Raw genomic sequence first — 17,772 nt, 5'->3', positions numbered from 1 at the left:
CCCAGGCAACACACCGACACTCTGTCTCAAAAAAAAAAAAAAAAAAGAAAATGCTATCTATGTATATATTGGTTTCGTGTATGTTATGTATAACATAGAATAAACATACTTAACTTGTGTTTATGTGTGTTTACACAAGTCATGTTTTCCTGTAGGATCTAGTCTCAGATCTGAAGCTTCTGTTAGGTTAAAGGAGTGACATATCTGAAATGTTGATACTTGCTACCAAATTGCACTTCAGAAAGAAGTTACCAATTTCATTTACCAACAGTCTATGAGAATGCATTCTCCTCATATTTGCCAACACTGCTTATCTTTTTCTAACAAAATGCCAGTATGATTGAAAAATATGTTATCTCATTGTTAATGTGCATTTCTCTGATCACCAAGTAAGGCTGAATATACCCAAGAAAAGCATAAAATTTGTTAATGATGAATATTGGTCTAATTAGAATTAACTGTATTGTACAATAAAATTATCTACTGTTAAATATTGCTACAGGCTTACCTATCACACACTTCCTTCTCCATCCTAGGAAACTGCCCACTTTCAGTTTTCCTATTCTTTCTTTCTGGAAGTAATGCATCATCGTCACCGTCATCAGCAGCACCATCATATAGGTTTTCTGATACTGCCATTTTATTGTTTTTGTGCTTCTCTCTTTCATTGACCTTTAATGAAAGTTTGATAGTAAGAATAATTATTACTTTATCAATAAAAATAATCTTTTCTCTTTTCATTGATTTTATCCCTTGACTCACCTTAACTGTCATATTTTTAATCATTAAATATTTTGTGATTACTTTAATTGTATTATTACACATAGTTATAATTATAGTATTACTGAAATTTTTATAAAGTCTAGTTCATTTCTGTTTGACTGAAAAAAACAGAATTTTCTAAAATTTCTACAAGGGCCCTTTTTAATTTTTCTGTTATTCACCTCCACTCTTCTCTGGCTAATAGGAATTTCCACCCCCAGAAACAGAAAGAAAAAGACAAAGACATAAAACATGTCTTCTTCTGTCCTACCGCCTGCATTTTACATTCAATAGCCAGATTTAGAGGATGCAACAGTGTAAGGCTTCAGGAACAGAAAGGAAGCTTTCCCTTTTCTGTAGCAAGTTAATCTTTTGCTCACTGCCTTTTATCATTCTTTTTTCATTTGGATACAGAGATATCAAAAAATGAAGGTACTCACTAATATATATGAACCAAGTTTGCCACAACACAAGTAGCAGAGTGCAACTGCTGAGTTGCTAGCGTGGAGTTCTGAAAAATGAGATGCTTCCCAAATTTCACATTCAGTAACCATAAAATTTTATAGCTGGAGGATGTACAGTATAAGTAACTCAATGTACAGAACTCACACTTTCCACTTTGGGGTGAAATACTAAATTTTTGGCTGAGGATTTTTCTACTTCTGTGATAGAATTCATACATGTTAAATCTTATACCTTATTAGCAATATAATGTAAAGGTTTGATTCAACAAACATTTGAGACTGCTGATTTTAAAAACTATGTGGAAGTATGTGTATTTCTGGTCAACAATATTTAAAGTGGTCACGATGGAATTATAAGTTCCAACAGTTTGAGTCAAACAGATAAACCTTGAATACATAAAAGCACTTTAAACAGATGCGTTTGGCTGGGCGTATTCGTTGCAATTCTCAAGGTTAGACACATATTAATGTCTTTTCAGTCACTGCTTCCTTCCCATTCCATTTTCATTTTATTGTTCAAATAAATGAAACTCCTCTTTAAGATACCAAAGGGTGAAAAAACCCTAGACTTTATTACATACTTTTATTAACTTATTTTACATTTATTCTTGTTCAGAAGATTATGTGGTATATGGATAAATGAGCTTCCCGGTCCATATGCCACTTGGAAGAGGGATGATACAGAAACCTAGGTTGATTAAGGAATAGTGATTATGAGAACATTACTCTGAACTCCTATCATTTAGATAACAGACATAATCTATTTCTACATACAATTGTATCTTTAGATAACTCCATTTTACATATGAGCTTTTTATAATTAGAAAATTAGAATGGATCAGGTAATTGATGAAGAGAAAATAGAAAGAGTAGCACTTCAGTGCTTTTTCTAAAGATTGCTAACTGGGGAGTGTGACACTAAATTACTAGGAGCCAAAATCAACACACCCATTAGAAAGAAAAGCAATTTCTTACATTTTAATTCAAATCGTATGCCATAATATGACAATGTCATGAATCCAGATGGACGATCTGTTTAAGACTAGTTCTAATATAGTCTTCCTTAGAGGAGAAGTTTCAGAGATGGGGCTGAGATCAGATGGGGGGGGCTTGCAGAGTGGGTGCAGGGGTTAAAGTAAATAACCCTTAGGCAGGAGCTAACTAGAGGGGCTGTTCACCACAGGCAAGAACCAGCTTCAGCCAGCTTGTCATTATTCTCTCTGTCATTTTACATGAACTTTGGCCAATGTAATGTCATTTACATTGTGGTTTTAAAATTGCTCCACCCCTAAAATCACCAGGACAGCTTAAAGACAACCATATAAAGTATTAAAATGTGAGTGAACCCAATTTTAGGAATTACTACCAAAATTCTTAGTACAAGTCAGTCTGTTAGTTACGAATATTCCTCCCCTCAATTAGTAAGACTTGAAAACACCAAAATTCACTTCCTCCTGAAGCGGATGCTCTTTTCAAGCCTCCCCACTCTTACTCTTGAGAGAGTGCACCGCTGCTTCATTCAACAAAATGCTTCTTGCTTGTATTATGTGATCCATCTGAAAATTCTTTTCCTGAGGCCACTAACAGTCTAACATCCTCTAATGACAGTGACTTTTAAAATGTAATAATATTTCATGATTCCCCACATTAAAACAAATTAGAAAGTTCTTTGTGCCCTAACACCAGAGGTCCCCTTCTTAGAGGTATGATTCTCTTAACAGACAGTAGAGATGACTTTATGACCCCATTCTCCCCCTGGACATAGACTATGAAGTCAATCAGAGACCATAAGACAGAATAAATCTTTAACCACGGCATTAATGATTGACAATATAAAACTGAAAATTTTGAGCCACTAGCAATGGTTACTCCTTTGACATGAATCCAACTCATTGGCCATCACTGTTAAATTGCTCACAGTTTCTATTGCTTATAATTCAATATTTGATGTCACCCTCTTTATCATGTAAGGAGGTTATAAAAATGGAAGAGCAAACAAAATTCTCAAATACATTTGCCTCAATTCCAAGGTAAATATTAGCTATAAGTTACTAGATATTCTAAGAATATTTTAAGTTTTATAACTATTTTAAATGCTTTAAAATTATAAAATAGTAAATCATGAACTATTTATTCTAAAAGCTTAGTCCAGTTGCATTATTAAAAAAATGATGTTGGGGCATGGGCAATATACATAACCTAAACTTTTGTACCCCCATAATAAGCTGAAATTTTAAAAATGATGTTAAGTCAGAAACTTAGATTTCAATCTTTACATACCTGTGGCTGATTATTTTTACTTTCTTCGTGCCTTTCTTGCTCATCCTTCGATGTCACTTCTAGGTCTTCTTCTGCTAACAAATCCACACATTGAGTTAAAATGGACTACTTAGAAGAGTGAGGTAAGAGGCAGTCTTTATAGAAATAGATAGAAAATAACATTTTTATTGTATAAATTGAGAGTTTAAAGGAAGTTAAATCTGTGATAGAATACTTCTTGAAGAAATACTTCTAATTAAAAACAAAAAACCTTCAACAAACCACTTCGGGAGACACCAGATGTCACCTGGTCCCCGGCATACAACATCTCAAAGATTCATTCACAAATTCTATTAACTATTAGCTATTTTTATCAACTAAATAGAAAAGTGGGCATAGATCTGTGTGAACATGCTGATCAATGAGAGGAAAAGGGATCATTAATCAGTGGAGAAAATCATGACCCTGAGAGGATAGCCATCAAAGCTGACGGTAGAATGCTACAGCATATCTTAACAGAAGCCATCAGAATTAGCTGTACCATTATACTATAATTATTTATCATGTCCTTCAATTTATCCTATGATTTAGGAAGTACACAGTTGCAATGCAGTTGAGTTGAGAGTATAACTCATCTCTCATCAGAAAAAGTATTCTGATCAGCTTGGATTCATTGGTAGAATGCTAGTTAATGAAAATATTAATTTTTTATATTAGTTATATGGGCTACTGGTATGCCTACATTTCTTGTATCCTCTGGATTAGTCATCTTAAACTTTCTTGATATACTTATGCAAGAAGCCACAACAACACATCTAAGAAAAAATGCATAATAAGTTTTCAATATTGAAATAACAATTTTAGAATTTAAGGAATGAACTTTATAATTTGCTTTCTTTCTAAAATTAGTTTGGTTACCATGTAGTCTTTAAAAGACTTTTATGTGGGGGGAGGGGATGGAGGTATGACTACATGGTGAATGCCAGGCACACTGTCTGGAGAATGGACACGCCTGAGGCTCTGACTCAGGGGGATGGGCGGGACACGGACAATGTATATAACCTGAGCTTTTGTACCCCCATGAAGAGCTGAAATTTAAAAAAAAAAAGATTTATAAAAAAGAATTGTAAAAAAAATAAAAGACTTTTATGAAATAATTATCTTACCAAAAATTCAGCTATGTTAAAAAAGCAGCTGATGCGTCTGTATTCAAATTAATCTCATTTGATTAACTAATATTAATACAACATGTATATTTGATGGCTGACAGCTATGGGGAGGAAAATTAAGTTACTATTGTTCACTCCCTCCTGCTTCCAGTAACCTTTAGAGCAGCAATAATCTAAGCTTCTGTTTGAGTGTGAACATACTGAAGTCATCTGAAATCCTCCCAAGTTTCCTCATCAACTCCAAAATCACCTTCCTAACTTCTTTCTTTCTTCCCTCCTTCCCCCTCACAATCCTTCTTCCTTCACAACAGTCATCTCGAGATCTGTGGTCCTTATTCTACCCTTTCTACATTTTTTGATGTATTATTTCCACCACATCTTTTCTCTTTATTTAGCAGTAGTATCTTACATCTCTAATTTCTCCTTCCTCATCACGTGGCTCCTTCCCCTCTGGCTACAAACATGCTCAGACATAAATAAATAAATAAATAAATAAATAAATAATGTTTTCCCCGATCCTGTAATGTCTAAACTGTTATCCAATGGCTCCTCTTCCAGATTTCTCTAAAAGGAAGTCTATACCCAAGGACCACCAGCACCAGCATCAGGTCAGAACTTATTAGAAATACGGAATCCCAGACCTGCTGACTCAGAGTGTGCATTTTTAACAAGGTCCCCAGCTGACTGATGAAAGTTTGAGACGCTCTGGTACACACTGAGTGTGCTTCCACCTTCCTCTACCTGAACTGACCCTTTTGGAATCTAGCCTCCAGTTCCTCCCTATCATGTCACCCAAACTGAAACTGCATTACAAGTCATAATGTTTCAAATGTGCTGTTTATCAGCCTCTATCTTCCCTGATCTCTCCATAACTGACCCTACTCTCTTCTTCTTTCCAAAGCTTTTATTTTGAACTGTATAATTCTATCCTATGAAGTAACACCGTTTCATACCACACTGAATTATACACATGCATCGCTGACTATATATGCTTCCATTCCTCTGTAGGACAGAAAATGTAGTTCTACAGGTTCACGTGCCTCAATCCTTCATACCTTCCCAACAGTGAGGGAGATAAGAAGAGTGAGAAATGTTTGCTATATTTCTCTGACACACTCTGGTATTGGAAGCTCACTTTCTATTGGTCCCACCTTTCTAACACTCTGCTCTTCCTTTTTCTGAAGAATTATTTTAGTTGAACACCCTTGATTACATATGCCTGCTTCTTGATGCTGGATGATATTTTTTGGATTGTAGAATATTATCAGTGCACATGTTTTTAAATAAACAGTCTTTTAAATGACTTTCTTTTAATAAAATATGGTTCTTACCTTCTACTTGTCCATTGGCTGTATTTTTTTGTTTGTTAACTTCAGACCCACATAAATCACCACCATGATTCTGTGGAAAATTCAGGGAGATACTCTGTAAAAAGTAATATCAATAATGAGTTTTAATTAAAAAAATAACAATGAGTTCCATCAAGATTTCATAATCACATTCTTAAAAATATCTGAGTTTCCTATTTTAAAAGCAATTAGATTTAAAAATAAGAGAAGCATGTATTGAAAATCAAAAAACATTTCAATAGGGAACCTCACATATGTTATCTAGATCAAGCTTACCTTTTATCTATTTATGGCTATTGACTCTGAAAACCAAGAATGGATGAGAAAGGGAGTATATTCACAGACAAAATATTAATGGGTATGCACATTTCAACAAGGAAGTAACTTCAAAATACCTAACTGTGTTTTGCAATCCCCACCAAAAATAAGAGAGTATTTAAAAAATATATTTAATATACTTACTGCAATAATTAGGTAATTAAATATTTAACATAATTTTAGCTATAGAAATTTTTAGTGTTAAAATAAGATACTTAGCATGCTAAGAAACATCAGCATATGTCAAGTTCAGGATGAATAGCTCATTTAACAAGCTGTGCTATTTTGGAAACAAGGGCTTGCAGATACCTAATATATTTTAATAAAATTTTTACTAATAGTATGAATGTTTGAATAAACTGATGAAGTAGTAAGAAAAACCTTTCTTTATGTCATATTTTAATAAAACCAAGCAAATGTTAGAGATGTAAAAAGTAAAGTAAGCAAACATTAGAGATACCCAAACTAAATCTTTCACAATGAAAACTAAACTTCAAAAAAGAATAGTAAGGCCGGGCGTGGTGGCTCACGCCTGTAATCCTAGCACTCTGGGAGGCCGAGGCGGGTGGATCGCAGGAGGTCAGGAGCTCGAGACCAGTCTCAGCAAGAGTGAGACCCCATCTCTACTAAAAATAGAAAGAAATTATCAGGCCAACTAAAAATATATACAGAAAAAATTAGCCGGGCATGGTGGCGTATGCCTGTAGTCCCAGCTACTCGGGAGGCTGAGGCAGTAGGATCCCTTAAGCCCAGGAGTTGAGGTTGCTGTGAGCTAGGTTGATGCCACGGCACTCACTCTAGCCTGGGCAACAGAGTGAGACTCTGTCTCAAAAAAAAAAAAAAAAAAAAAAAAAAAGAATAGCAAGCCTTAATAAATAGGGAAGAATAAGAATATTTATTCATGAAGCATCTGAAATGTGCCGGACACTGATTTCCACATTTTTTCCTATACTTAATAACAAGAAAAATGAGTAGGATGGTAGTTATCCCACTTCCTGGTCATTCCGGGAAGTTAAGGGTAAAATGAAGAGATGTGATCCACTGAGCTCTCCATCCAGAATGTTCTCCTAGACTTTTGCATGGCTGGCTCCTTCTCTAGTCATGTGAAAGTGGGCAGCTAAAATGTCACCACCCTCAGAAAGATCTTCTCTGACTACAGAATTCTACTCCCACTTCCATCCCCATCCTAACTACAAATTACCTCAATATTTTCTAAACAAACCGTTTGTTTCATTTATATGCAGAACTTATAGTGATCTATAAGTCTTTGTTGTTTACTTATTTTTCTGTTCCTACTCCTATAGCATAGTCCCTCATCTTGTATTTTCAATGTCTTACTGCTCAGTATGTAGTTGGCACTCAATAACAGACATTTAATCAATGGTGAAACATTTAAAATCCCCTCAGGAAGGTCTCAAGCATCAAATCACTATATTCCTATAGGACATCTTTAGTAATACTCTGCTCAAACTTAACATAACCCAAATTAGGAATCCATATGCCTGTTATAACTTCCATTCTTTTCTTAGCACTACTGCCTTCTGTTTTGCAAAAAGTACTTGCAAGCTTTATTAAGTCACTGAATATCAGTGTAATCATTTGGTCCTCCATTGGTATAAACACTCTCCAGTTTACAAAATGTTTTCACATTTCTTACCATATTGGTTCATTACACATTCTTAAGGAATAGATGTCAGTACCATGTTTTCGAAGAAGGTCCCTGATATCTGAATAGAATAAATCATTACTTTCAAGATTCCATGGCTAGTAAGTGACAGTACCAGGACACTAACATGTCTTCCACTCAGTGCTGGTGCCACCGTGCAGCAGCTCTTCTATCATCAGACCCTTCCCATCTCTTTCCACAGTTGTCACCTTAATGTACAGTGTCATTATTTTATACTTACACTAGTACAAACATGGGTGCCACAAAAATATCCAATGTGTTCTATTTTTAAAAAGGAATTCTACTTACTAAAACAGCACTAAACCAAACTGTTACTACAGTCCTACATATTTACTGTTCCCATACCTTTCCTTCTCCTGAAATGTTGCTTGCAGATCTATACCTGACAACCCAATTACACTAACACCTTCAAGTTATGGATATTATCTTTTTATGTTCCAAGTTGGAAAATGCAATAGTCCAGATGGTTTCTCTCTGAATATCATTAGGACTTTCACACATCTAATGATTCATTTGACCACAGGTTGACCTGGAATAATTCTTTAGATTGTAGATAAACATAACATCGGAACCCAAACTGATTCCTGTTCTAAGCCTTATTTTTTTGCACTATACTATAGTAGTTTCTTAAATGAATCCCACAAATGAGCAGAGTTTTACTATGTAATAATAATCACCTTTTTAATTATGAGCTGAAAATATAAGAAAATAATTTCTTATGGGCATATGCAGAGGTGAGAATGTAAAGTCAAAACATCTGCTTTTAGGTTTTAACATCATTTGATACTTATATTTTAAAATAATAACAATAGGCGGTACCTCCAAATCCCGAGGTGATCCTGCATCTTCATTTTGTCCAGGTCCCAATGCAGACATCTTGTCTAAAACGTTATTCACAGATACATTCATGAGAACATTTTTAATGTAAATTTTAAATTCATATACAAGTCTATCACCATTCATTTTTATTTCAATAAAATAAAATTAATAGCAAAAATAATTTCAAGGTTGAACCAGTTTTAGGAAGAAAAATTAGATGGTATAAAGAAAGACAGCACAAGAAAAATATTTAAAAGAAATGAATAATATACTTGGGTCTACATACTTTCAATGTTTTTTTCATGATGGCATTTAAAGATCAAACATTGTCAAGGGTATTCACTAACTCACCACTTCTGTTATTTGTGTGCACACATATGAAATTGACAATATTTTTTTGCTCTCTTGGAGCATTTTCAATAATACCAATACCATTTTCCTTTTGTCCGGATACTGGCTTCGTTGTTTCATCCTATTAAAAAAAAAATCCCAACTTCAGAAAACATTGCACTTATTATTCACTCACTCACTCACTCAGTCAGTAAGACAATAAACATTTACTGCGTCTGTCAAATCATAGGCACTATCCTGGGAGACGCTGATAAGATTCAAGAGGAGGTTGAGATGCATGAAATGTATGAGATATATGAAATCAGATAAATGAAAGAAAGACAGAAAAGAATAATTCACTGCTGACAGTAAGAGGACAAAGGAGAGAGCAGTGAGTTCTACCTGGGAAGCACAGGAAATGCTCCAAGGTATATGGCCATATTATGAAAGACAGACAAAGTGTTGGAAAAGGACCTAAAGGGTTTTTAGACAGGGCAGTGTGAGAAAAAGGATGACTATTTGTAAAATGTACTTAGATATACGAAACTGGGTAGAAGTTAGTAATGAAAACCTACACAGAACTCTGAAATTTTGAAAATGAATACAAGAGGAGGAAAAAATATGATTCAATTTTTCAGTTATACCTTTTAATATTTGAATGATATGAGATACAATAGTATTAATATGTGAAAGTATTTATTTCTTGAATATTATGGTAATATGCAGTGTTAAATTGAATAAAAAAATTTAATTCTAAAATGCCAATTTAAGATGCTGCAAGATTATTTTTAAAACTAATCTTAAAATTTTAAACTGTAGAGGAGAAATGCTTATGTGATGCAGAATTATGAGGTATTTCTAAGTACTACCATCATGTAAGAAAGAAACATAAAATCCTCCACTAAATTTCACGTGGTTTTCTTACTCCCACGTAAGCAACATACTCATAGCTCTAATTTCGTATTTACATTATATAAGAAGGTAGTTAAAAATTGGGGATATCATCTATTATAAAGAAAATAAAGCTATGATTACCCAAATTGAAGATTTAAGAATCTTCAAACACATCTACAATTGTCAATCAGGCCCCAATATTCACATGAGGAGTGGAGAGAGGACTACAAAAGCAAGTCTACAGGATTTCTGAGTTTTACAGATGAACACACATTTATGTGCAAAGTGTAACAACTATCAATACTGAACTTGATAAAGCTTCCTGAGAATAATATAAAATGTCCCCAATGCTGGAGATATTTTTCAAGGTAAAAAATCATCTTCCAGGGATGACTGTGTATACTCTGTTGGCAGGTGCCCCTTCTTTATAATTCTATGATAATAAGTAGGTTATTGTAGAGAACAATGATCAATTATGATTGCATTTATGTGATGTATACATAGGTGTGTCCATTATGTGGAGAAATTATTGGCACAAGATAAATCAGAATACCTCCAGAAATAAATAATTGTTACCTTTATTTCTTCAACAGGGTTAGTTCTTATTTAATGGATACAGATTAAGAACCTCCTTCATATAACCAGAAATTTTAATTTTGATTAATAAAAGGATCAAATAAAATGCTTATTCCTTTCTCTCACTCTATTCTCAAACAGATCTAAAATGGCTGTAAAGATTGAATGAAACAGTAAGATAAATTAGTTAAGTAAGTTATGGATACACAAAAGACAAGTTAGAAACCTTAAAGAAAAAATGAAAGAGTCAAAAATTAATAATTCATAAAAATCAGATAAGGCCTAAAATATATTTCACTTTGCATTATCTGGAAACATGGGTTTTACTTGATTAAATATAAGATTACTTCAATAATTTTTTTTAAAATGATGATTAATTTTTTCCTTTTAAATTGTTTTTAATTGATATATAAAAGATATACATATTTGAAGGGACATGTGGTTTGATACATTCATAGAATCTCAGTGTAATTGGGATATGTGACATGCTAAATATTTGTCTTTTCTTTATGGCAGAATCATTTCAACTTTTCTCTTACAGCTATTTTTAAATGTACAATATATTAATTTTAATTATACTCACCCTTACCTTCTCTTTTCTTTTTTCATAAAACCATCTATAAGTCATTCAAAAGAAATTGAGCCTCTTTTTCATTGCCTTTCTTTTCTTAATTTGCATGAAAATAATTGCTAACATATAGAGGGTTGCTGCTCTCATTTAACTCATTTCTGTTGTCTTTTCATAATACCCTGTCATCTTGACTCTCTTATTCAAATTTTGTATTCATCTTGCCCTTTGTCAGTGAATTCTTCCCCTTCTTCCCCCTCCTCATTTCCCTATCTGTTGAGCTGTTCTTTTGGGTTGCTTTATAATTCCTTCCTTCCACAATTTCTAACCTATGATGATTTACTCCCCTCAACTTTTACAAATCCCAATCCTGTACATCCTTCCTTTTGTTATTACATTTGTTTTCTATTATGGCCTTGAGGAGGTCCATTTCTTTATAGTATTTTTGTCTGCATTCTGAGGATGAGGAGGTATACTAAAAAATATGTAGAAGAGAAAAGTTTTTAAAATCGTAACTTGCCTCTGTAAGGCCACAGTTCTCCAATGACGGAAAGGAAGGTTTCAGAGGAGCATCAGGTGATGGAAAGGAAGGATGTGAAAAGCCCTGAACTTTGGCTGATGTTGTAGGAAAGGATTCAAGCACATCTTCATTTGGATGATCACAGATCTTGTCCTCAAACACGATTCCATCATCTGTTCTCACAGTACAATATTTTGCTTCTACTACAGTAAAAAGGAAGTAAAGAATATATGAAAATATTTGTAATGAACAATCAGTGAATAACACAAGAATAGGTTATCTTCAAATAGCTTACAGTTTTTCCTGGATCTCTGAGAAGCAGTAATTAAGTTTGTTAAGCTTCGTTGTGGAACACCCTAGAACAAAAAACAATAGCTTTAAGAATAAAAAGTATCAAACTGGTAAAATAATTATAACATTGACCATTACTATATGATCTAACACAAAGAAAAGAGGATTTGGAGTCACTTGGATGTAGATTCAACCCTCAATTCTGTCATTTACTAATCTACATCTTCTCATGGGGTGAAGATTATGAAAAGATGATACAAATGTCCTCAAAATGTTACTCCCTTTACCCATACTTGATTCTTCTACAAATACTATAATATCCATTAGATTATGTTCTTAACCAAAACAGCCTAGGACAAAAATGTACCTAGTCAGCTTAAAGGATTATTAAAATAACTATCATTAAGATACTTAATCAATTTTGAGTTATATTGTGAGATGTGTTTGTATGATTCACATTTGGACAAATTATCTCTTGCCGGAGAAAATGTTCGAGTTTGGTTTTTAGTAATAACTTATTTTAATGGGTTGGCTTTGCAAATAGTATAAATCGCTTCTATTATGTTTGTCAAAATGCTAAAGATAAATTATTGTATAGATTCAGGTTCTCCCAAGAAAGAGAGAAAACGGAAAAATAAACCCCGTGAGGCAATGATTGTTGAATGAAAGCCACAAAGAGCTACTCAATAAAAAGCTTTAACTAAATACAATGACGATGAAGACAGGCACTGAAAGGATAGACAACTGAGGAAAAGTATTCTGCGAGGAGAACTTTAGGCTGGGGTAAATCATTTTTAAAAGGTGGAGGAGGAAGAAGAAACAAACAAAAAGAGACAGGACCACTCAATCAAGTATGTGCTGAAACCATGGCAGAAAGAGAAAATAGTCTGTATGATAAGGTACATGGAGAAATACATATACATATATAGATAGATACAAACAGATAACAGATTTTAATTCAGAGTATATCCATAATAAAACTTCTTAGTATTTACAATTGATTTTTGTATATATTTCTATAATAAAGAATTTAATTTTCACTCTCTGGCTGGCTGGAGAGGCGGCCGGCAGCGGGGCTGGCTGAGGCGGCGGCGGCGCGACTGGGATGGGACCGGCTCTGGGGCGCAGGAGCCGAGGCGGCGGCGGCGGCGGGGGCCGCGCAACTCGGGCCAAGCGCGGGGCGCTGAGCTCCGGCGGCCCCCGGCTCCCCGCCCGCGCACGGCCGAGCCCAGGAGAGCGCGCAGAGGCGCAGCTGAGGAAGCCCCGCCAGCGCCGGCGCCGGCGTCTGGGGAGGAGCAGCCGGGAGCGAGTCGGACCGGGCGCCCAGGCGTAGCCGCCGGGGCTGCTCCCGGGAGCCGCGGGCCGGGCCGGGCGCGCGAGAGGACCAGCCCCGCGCCGCGCCCACCGCGCGCCGAGGACCGTGCCGCCCCCGGGCCGGGCGCCGCCGCTCGGGCTCCTGCAGGCGCTGACCGCGCTCCGGTGCCCGGGTAACGCGTCCCCGGACCCCATCCCCGACCCCGGCTGCTGCGCACGAAGTTGGCTCCCAGCGGGCGTCTGCCTCCTCCTCAAGTCCGTGGCAGCTTGCGTCTCCTGGACTCGGACAGATCTGGGGGGACCCTGGGAACCCAGGAGCCCTCTGCCCAAGTTTGCCTTTTGCCCAGCGCGGGAGCCCGCCTGCCTTCACCCCCAAACCCCAAGCTTCCCTGCGGACCCTTTCCGGGCGCACGGGGCAGCAGACGGGATGCGCTCAGCCTCTCCAGGAGGGTGGGGACGCGCCTCCAGGCATCTAGCCCCCTCCCCGCCCCGCCTTGGGGCAGCATCATCAGGCCCTGGTTCCTGCGGGGTTTTGCCCTGGTAGGGTGTTGGTGGACCCCTTTTCCCCCTCCCAGCTGCCCGCAGTTGCATAGTTGTGCGTTCCCGGGACACCTGCGGGGCCCCAGCCTTGAGGTCCTCTCAGCCCGCGCTGTGTACCTTGGCAGCAGCCCTTCCCTGTGCCCCGCGGCCCGCCCCTGCTTTCCCGAGGCCTCTCCTCCAAGGTTTCCCCTTCCCCAATGGCCTTTCCTTGGCCAAAGTGGAGCCCCTCTGCTCGCCTATTGGAAACGCAGGCTGCCCCAGCGCCCTGACCCCGAAGCGGCGGGGGGGGGGGGCGGGGAGGATAGCGGTGGCCAGGCAGTGATGCCCAGAGCCACTGCCTGGGTACCAGCGAGCTGGACTCCCTCCTCACACCAGCGCAGCTGTCGCCAAAACCTAGCCAGTGGGGAAATCAAAATAGTCTGGTATGTTCTGTCTCCAATGGAGTTTGGGAGCTTTCTATCACCTTGATGTGGCTACATGTTGGTTCTAGAAGAAGCTCATCCTAAAATGACAGTTCCTCCCCTCCCCCCCCCCCCCCCCCGACCCCAAGCAGTGGAGAAAATACTAAAGGCTCGGATGAACCGGGCACAGTCAGGAGCAGCATTCATGTGCATTTGAGATCTCCGTTCTGCAAACCTTTCAAGATCAGGACCCATGATTTGGCGACCAGGTAGCTTTTGCTTTAGAAGATCTCTCCTCATTTCTTTTTTTTTTTTCTTTTGAGACAGAGTCTCACTCTGTTGCCCGGACTAGAGTGAGTGCCGTGGCGTCAGCCTAGCTCACAGCAACCTCAAACTCCTGGGCTTAAGCGATCTTTCTGCCTCAGCCTCCCAAGTAGCTGGGACTACAGGCATGCGCCACCATGCCCGGCTAATTTTTTCTATATATATATTTTAGTTGGCCAGATAATTTCTTTCTATTTTTAGTAGAGACGGGGTCTCGCTCTTGCTCAGGCTGGTCTCGAACTCCTGACCTCGAGCAATCCACCCGCCTCAGCTTCCCAGAGTGCTAGGATTACAGGCGTGAGCCACCTCGCCCGGCCTCTCCCCATTTCTTTAAGAAACCACACAGACAGGTAGAATGCAGTAGAAAAATAAAACTTTAACTTTTCCGCTTTAACTATCTTGGTAAGGTTGCAGTTAGGAGCAAACCTTGCATGTCAACTTGATGTGTGTTGTATTTGCATGGAAAGAAGTAAGTATTCCTTTGAGATGCCCTTAAGTGACCCCAAATATTTAATAAAACCTTTGGCTTGGAGAGGAAAAAAAAGAATTTAATTTCATTACCATAAAATAATATATTACATTATTGAAACATGGTCATCTTCCACTACCTGGAAGCTATGCCATTATTACTACAGAGATAAAAAATCAGAAACAGAAATATTCCATCAATTTTGTACTTGGAGAAAAAACTAGTAATCTGAATTTTAAAGATTAATGTATAGTTTTAAAAGATATTTTTAACAGAACTTGTGTTGAAGATAACAAAAACTTAAGGAATTTTAATCTAAAATCCTAATCTAAACTTCTAGTTGGAGAATACTAGAAAATAAGTCCCTTTCCTATTTATATGTTTCTAATTTATTCCTTTTTATGACATATTTTCCCATAATAACTGTCCTGAAGTTATACATTGTAATTATTAAAAGGGAACATAAATTTAAAATATATTTTAGAAATTTAGTAGATTCAATTCTTAATTATATTATGAATATTATATTACTTCTAAGATTCCTTTATAATATTAATATTCTAACATTTTATTTCACTAAAATTCATTTATCTATTCATTTATTCACATCCAAAAAATATTAAAATGCTTCTTACATGCAAGATTGCATTCTACATACTCCAATACACACACAAATACGTTTCCTAACTTCTAGTAGCTCATAGTAATATAGAAGTTATAAAATTATTATTCAAATAACTAGGAAAAACATGGAGTGGATATAGGTTAGATGGCTGACTAGAGACATCAGAAGCCAGATCATCTCAAAAAGAAAAGAAAGTTTCAGGTGTTCAGGTGAAATCAAAGCTCAGGTGATCCATCTTTTGCTCCTTCCCCCACCTCAGTGGGGAGCAGGGTCCAAGCAACCCTGGGAGCTACATGACCCCTCCCAAAGCTTAAGGCATTTGTATACCCTACCTGGGGAACCAGAGCCTACCATGGGCACAATAGGTTAGCTCAGTAACTGGCTCCTCCACACAAACTAAAATCAATGACAGCAGAAACAACACCATAGCTAAACACAGTGCCTTCCATCTCAAGCCATTAGGGAGCAGTGGATTTGTATGCACAAGTACAGTCCACCAGCTTGGAGCTTAAGCTGGGGGACCAAACTCCCTACACTCCATTGGGAAGAGGTGAAAACAACAAGTCAGAGGTAACACAGGTGGTTCATCAAACTTGTATAGAATGGTTTTCTGTGACCAATTTTCTACTATAAACATAAAATGATGATAGGGAAGCCACTGCTAAATTTTAAGAGAAAATACTATACAAAATTAGATTCAGAGTAATAAAATTAATTTCACATGAAACCAATTTACCTTGGTATTGACACTGAAGTCTTCACCATATAATGTAGGTCGTAAATCATCAATACCCATGTTGCTGGAAATCCTTTAGAGCAAAAATGTACAACAAAAAAAGTGAATTCATCTCCTTAAAATAAAAACATCTGCAGGGTTATATCCCAATGCACCCACCCAGAAACAATAAAACAAGGTGAAAGGTCAGTTATGTATATACTAAATGATGTTTCTTGATATAATTATTAATAAAATTTGGTCTCTGTTTTAAGAAATATTCCAGTTATTTTACTTCTGTCTTCACCTCTCACAATCTATGAAATAGTCAATGAAGACTTACTGTTAGTTTCATAACAAATATTGACAGCCAATATATTGGCAAAGCCTGAGTATAATATGGCTTCACAAATTGTCTATTCACCTAATGACTGGCATAACCTCTCTTACCTGAACTGGAAGACAGAGATAGAAAACAAGGTAGAAAAATATGCTGTCCCTTCTCCATTACATATCTCTGTTTCAAAGACTGTATCACTCAGAAAATTGGCAGTCTTGCTTCTACAGGAAGGAAAGCACCTAAGAAGGCCCTATTACTTCCCTTTACTCTATAAACCATACAGGGATTCCCCTGAAACATTTAAAATGTTTGAAAGATAAATGTACAAAAGACAAAGAAAAATTTATATGTTGTTATTGGGAATATTCTTTCAAGAAAGAGTACAAAATAAAAAATTGTAATTTCCAATTATTTTGCCTATATAGGTCCAGCCTTATGCAGTTCTATATAAACTAGCAAACCCTTACAAAACCTTAATAGGCACTCAGATACTCAAGAAGAGAGACTACTGGAAAAAAAGAATGCTGGTAGTCATACTTCTATTTCCCAAAGTACTATCTAAGTATCTTCCTTCCTATGGGCTCCCGATTCCAGATCCCTCTTCTGCTCCATGGCAGTCTCCACCCTTTCGATCTTCAGTCTAATAAAGCACAGGTTCCTGAAGAAATAGGCTCAAATGACCAAGAGCAGGAACCCTCTATTTCCCCCCTCCTGATAAGCAGACTAAATGGAGTCTCAGTCATCCTCTCCCAGAATAGGCATGTTACCAGCTACCCCAGCTCCATGACTGATTTCCCAGCAAATCTTACCCCTGCTGTACTCTACATGTACATGGGAAGGACATCAGTGAAAGGTGAACAAAGGCAGAGGTGAGGGGACACATGCCATGGGCCACAGATCTATGTAATTCAGCAACCTCTACCCTCCTAGTACTCAAGGGGCTGTAAGCCACCCCTGTGTAGGTTGGAGTGGAAGCAAACGATACCACATTCCTATCTGCTATAGAGACTCGTCCCAGTGGCTCATATTCTTTTAACA

General features: G+C 37.2%; 2 long non-coding RNA genes across 2 annotated transcripts; both read right to left on the bottom strand.

Moving 5' to 3' along the window:
* Positions 1-3,560: 3,560 nt before the first annotated feature.
* On the bottom strand, positions 3,561-8,966 carry LOC123624248. Its single transcript, XR_006730090.1, has 3 exons — positions 8,828-8,966; positions 5,986-6,079; positions 3,561-3,580 (listed from the first exon to the last, which is right to left on the bottom strand). It is a non-coding gene; the product is annotated as an uncharacterized LOC123624248 (long non-coding RNA).
* Positions 8,967-11,731: 2,765 nt separating this feature from the next.
* LOC123624247 lies at positions 11,732-16,434 on the bottom strand. The gene is made up of 3 exons (XR_006730089.1): positions 16,416-16,434; positions 12,011-12,071; positions 11,732-11,918 (listed from the first exon to the last, which is right to left on the bottom strand). It is a non-coding gene; the product is annotated as an uncharacterized LOC123624247 (long non-coding RNA).
* Positions 16,435-17,772: the final 1,338 nt, after the last annotated feature.

The sequence above is a fragment of the Lemur catta genome, chromosome 19, assembly GCF_020740605.2.
Source record: "Lemur catta isolate mLemCat1 chromosome 19, mLemCat1.pri, whole genome shotgun sequence".
In the NCBI taxonomy this organism is placed as follows: domain Eukaryota; kingdom Metazoa; phylum Chordata; class Mammalia; order Primates; family Lemuridae; genus Lemur; species Lemur catta.
Note: the sequence above shows the minus strand (reverse complement) of the source record. Positions and strands in the feature narration are given on the sequence as shown.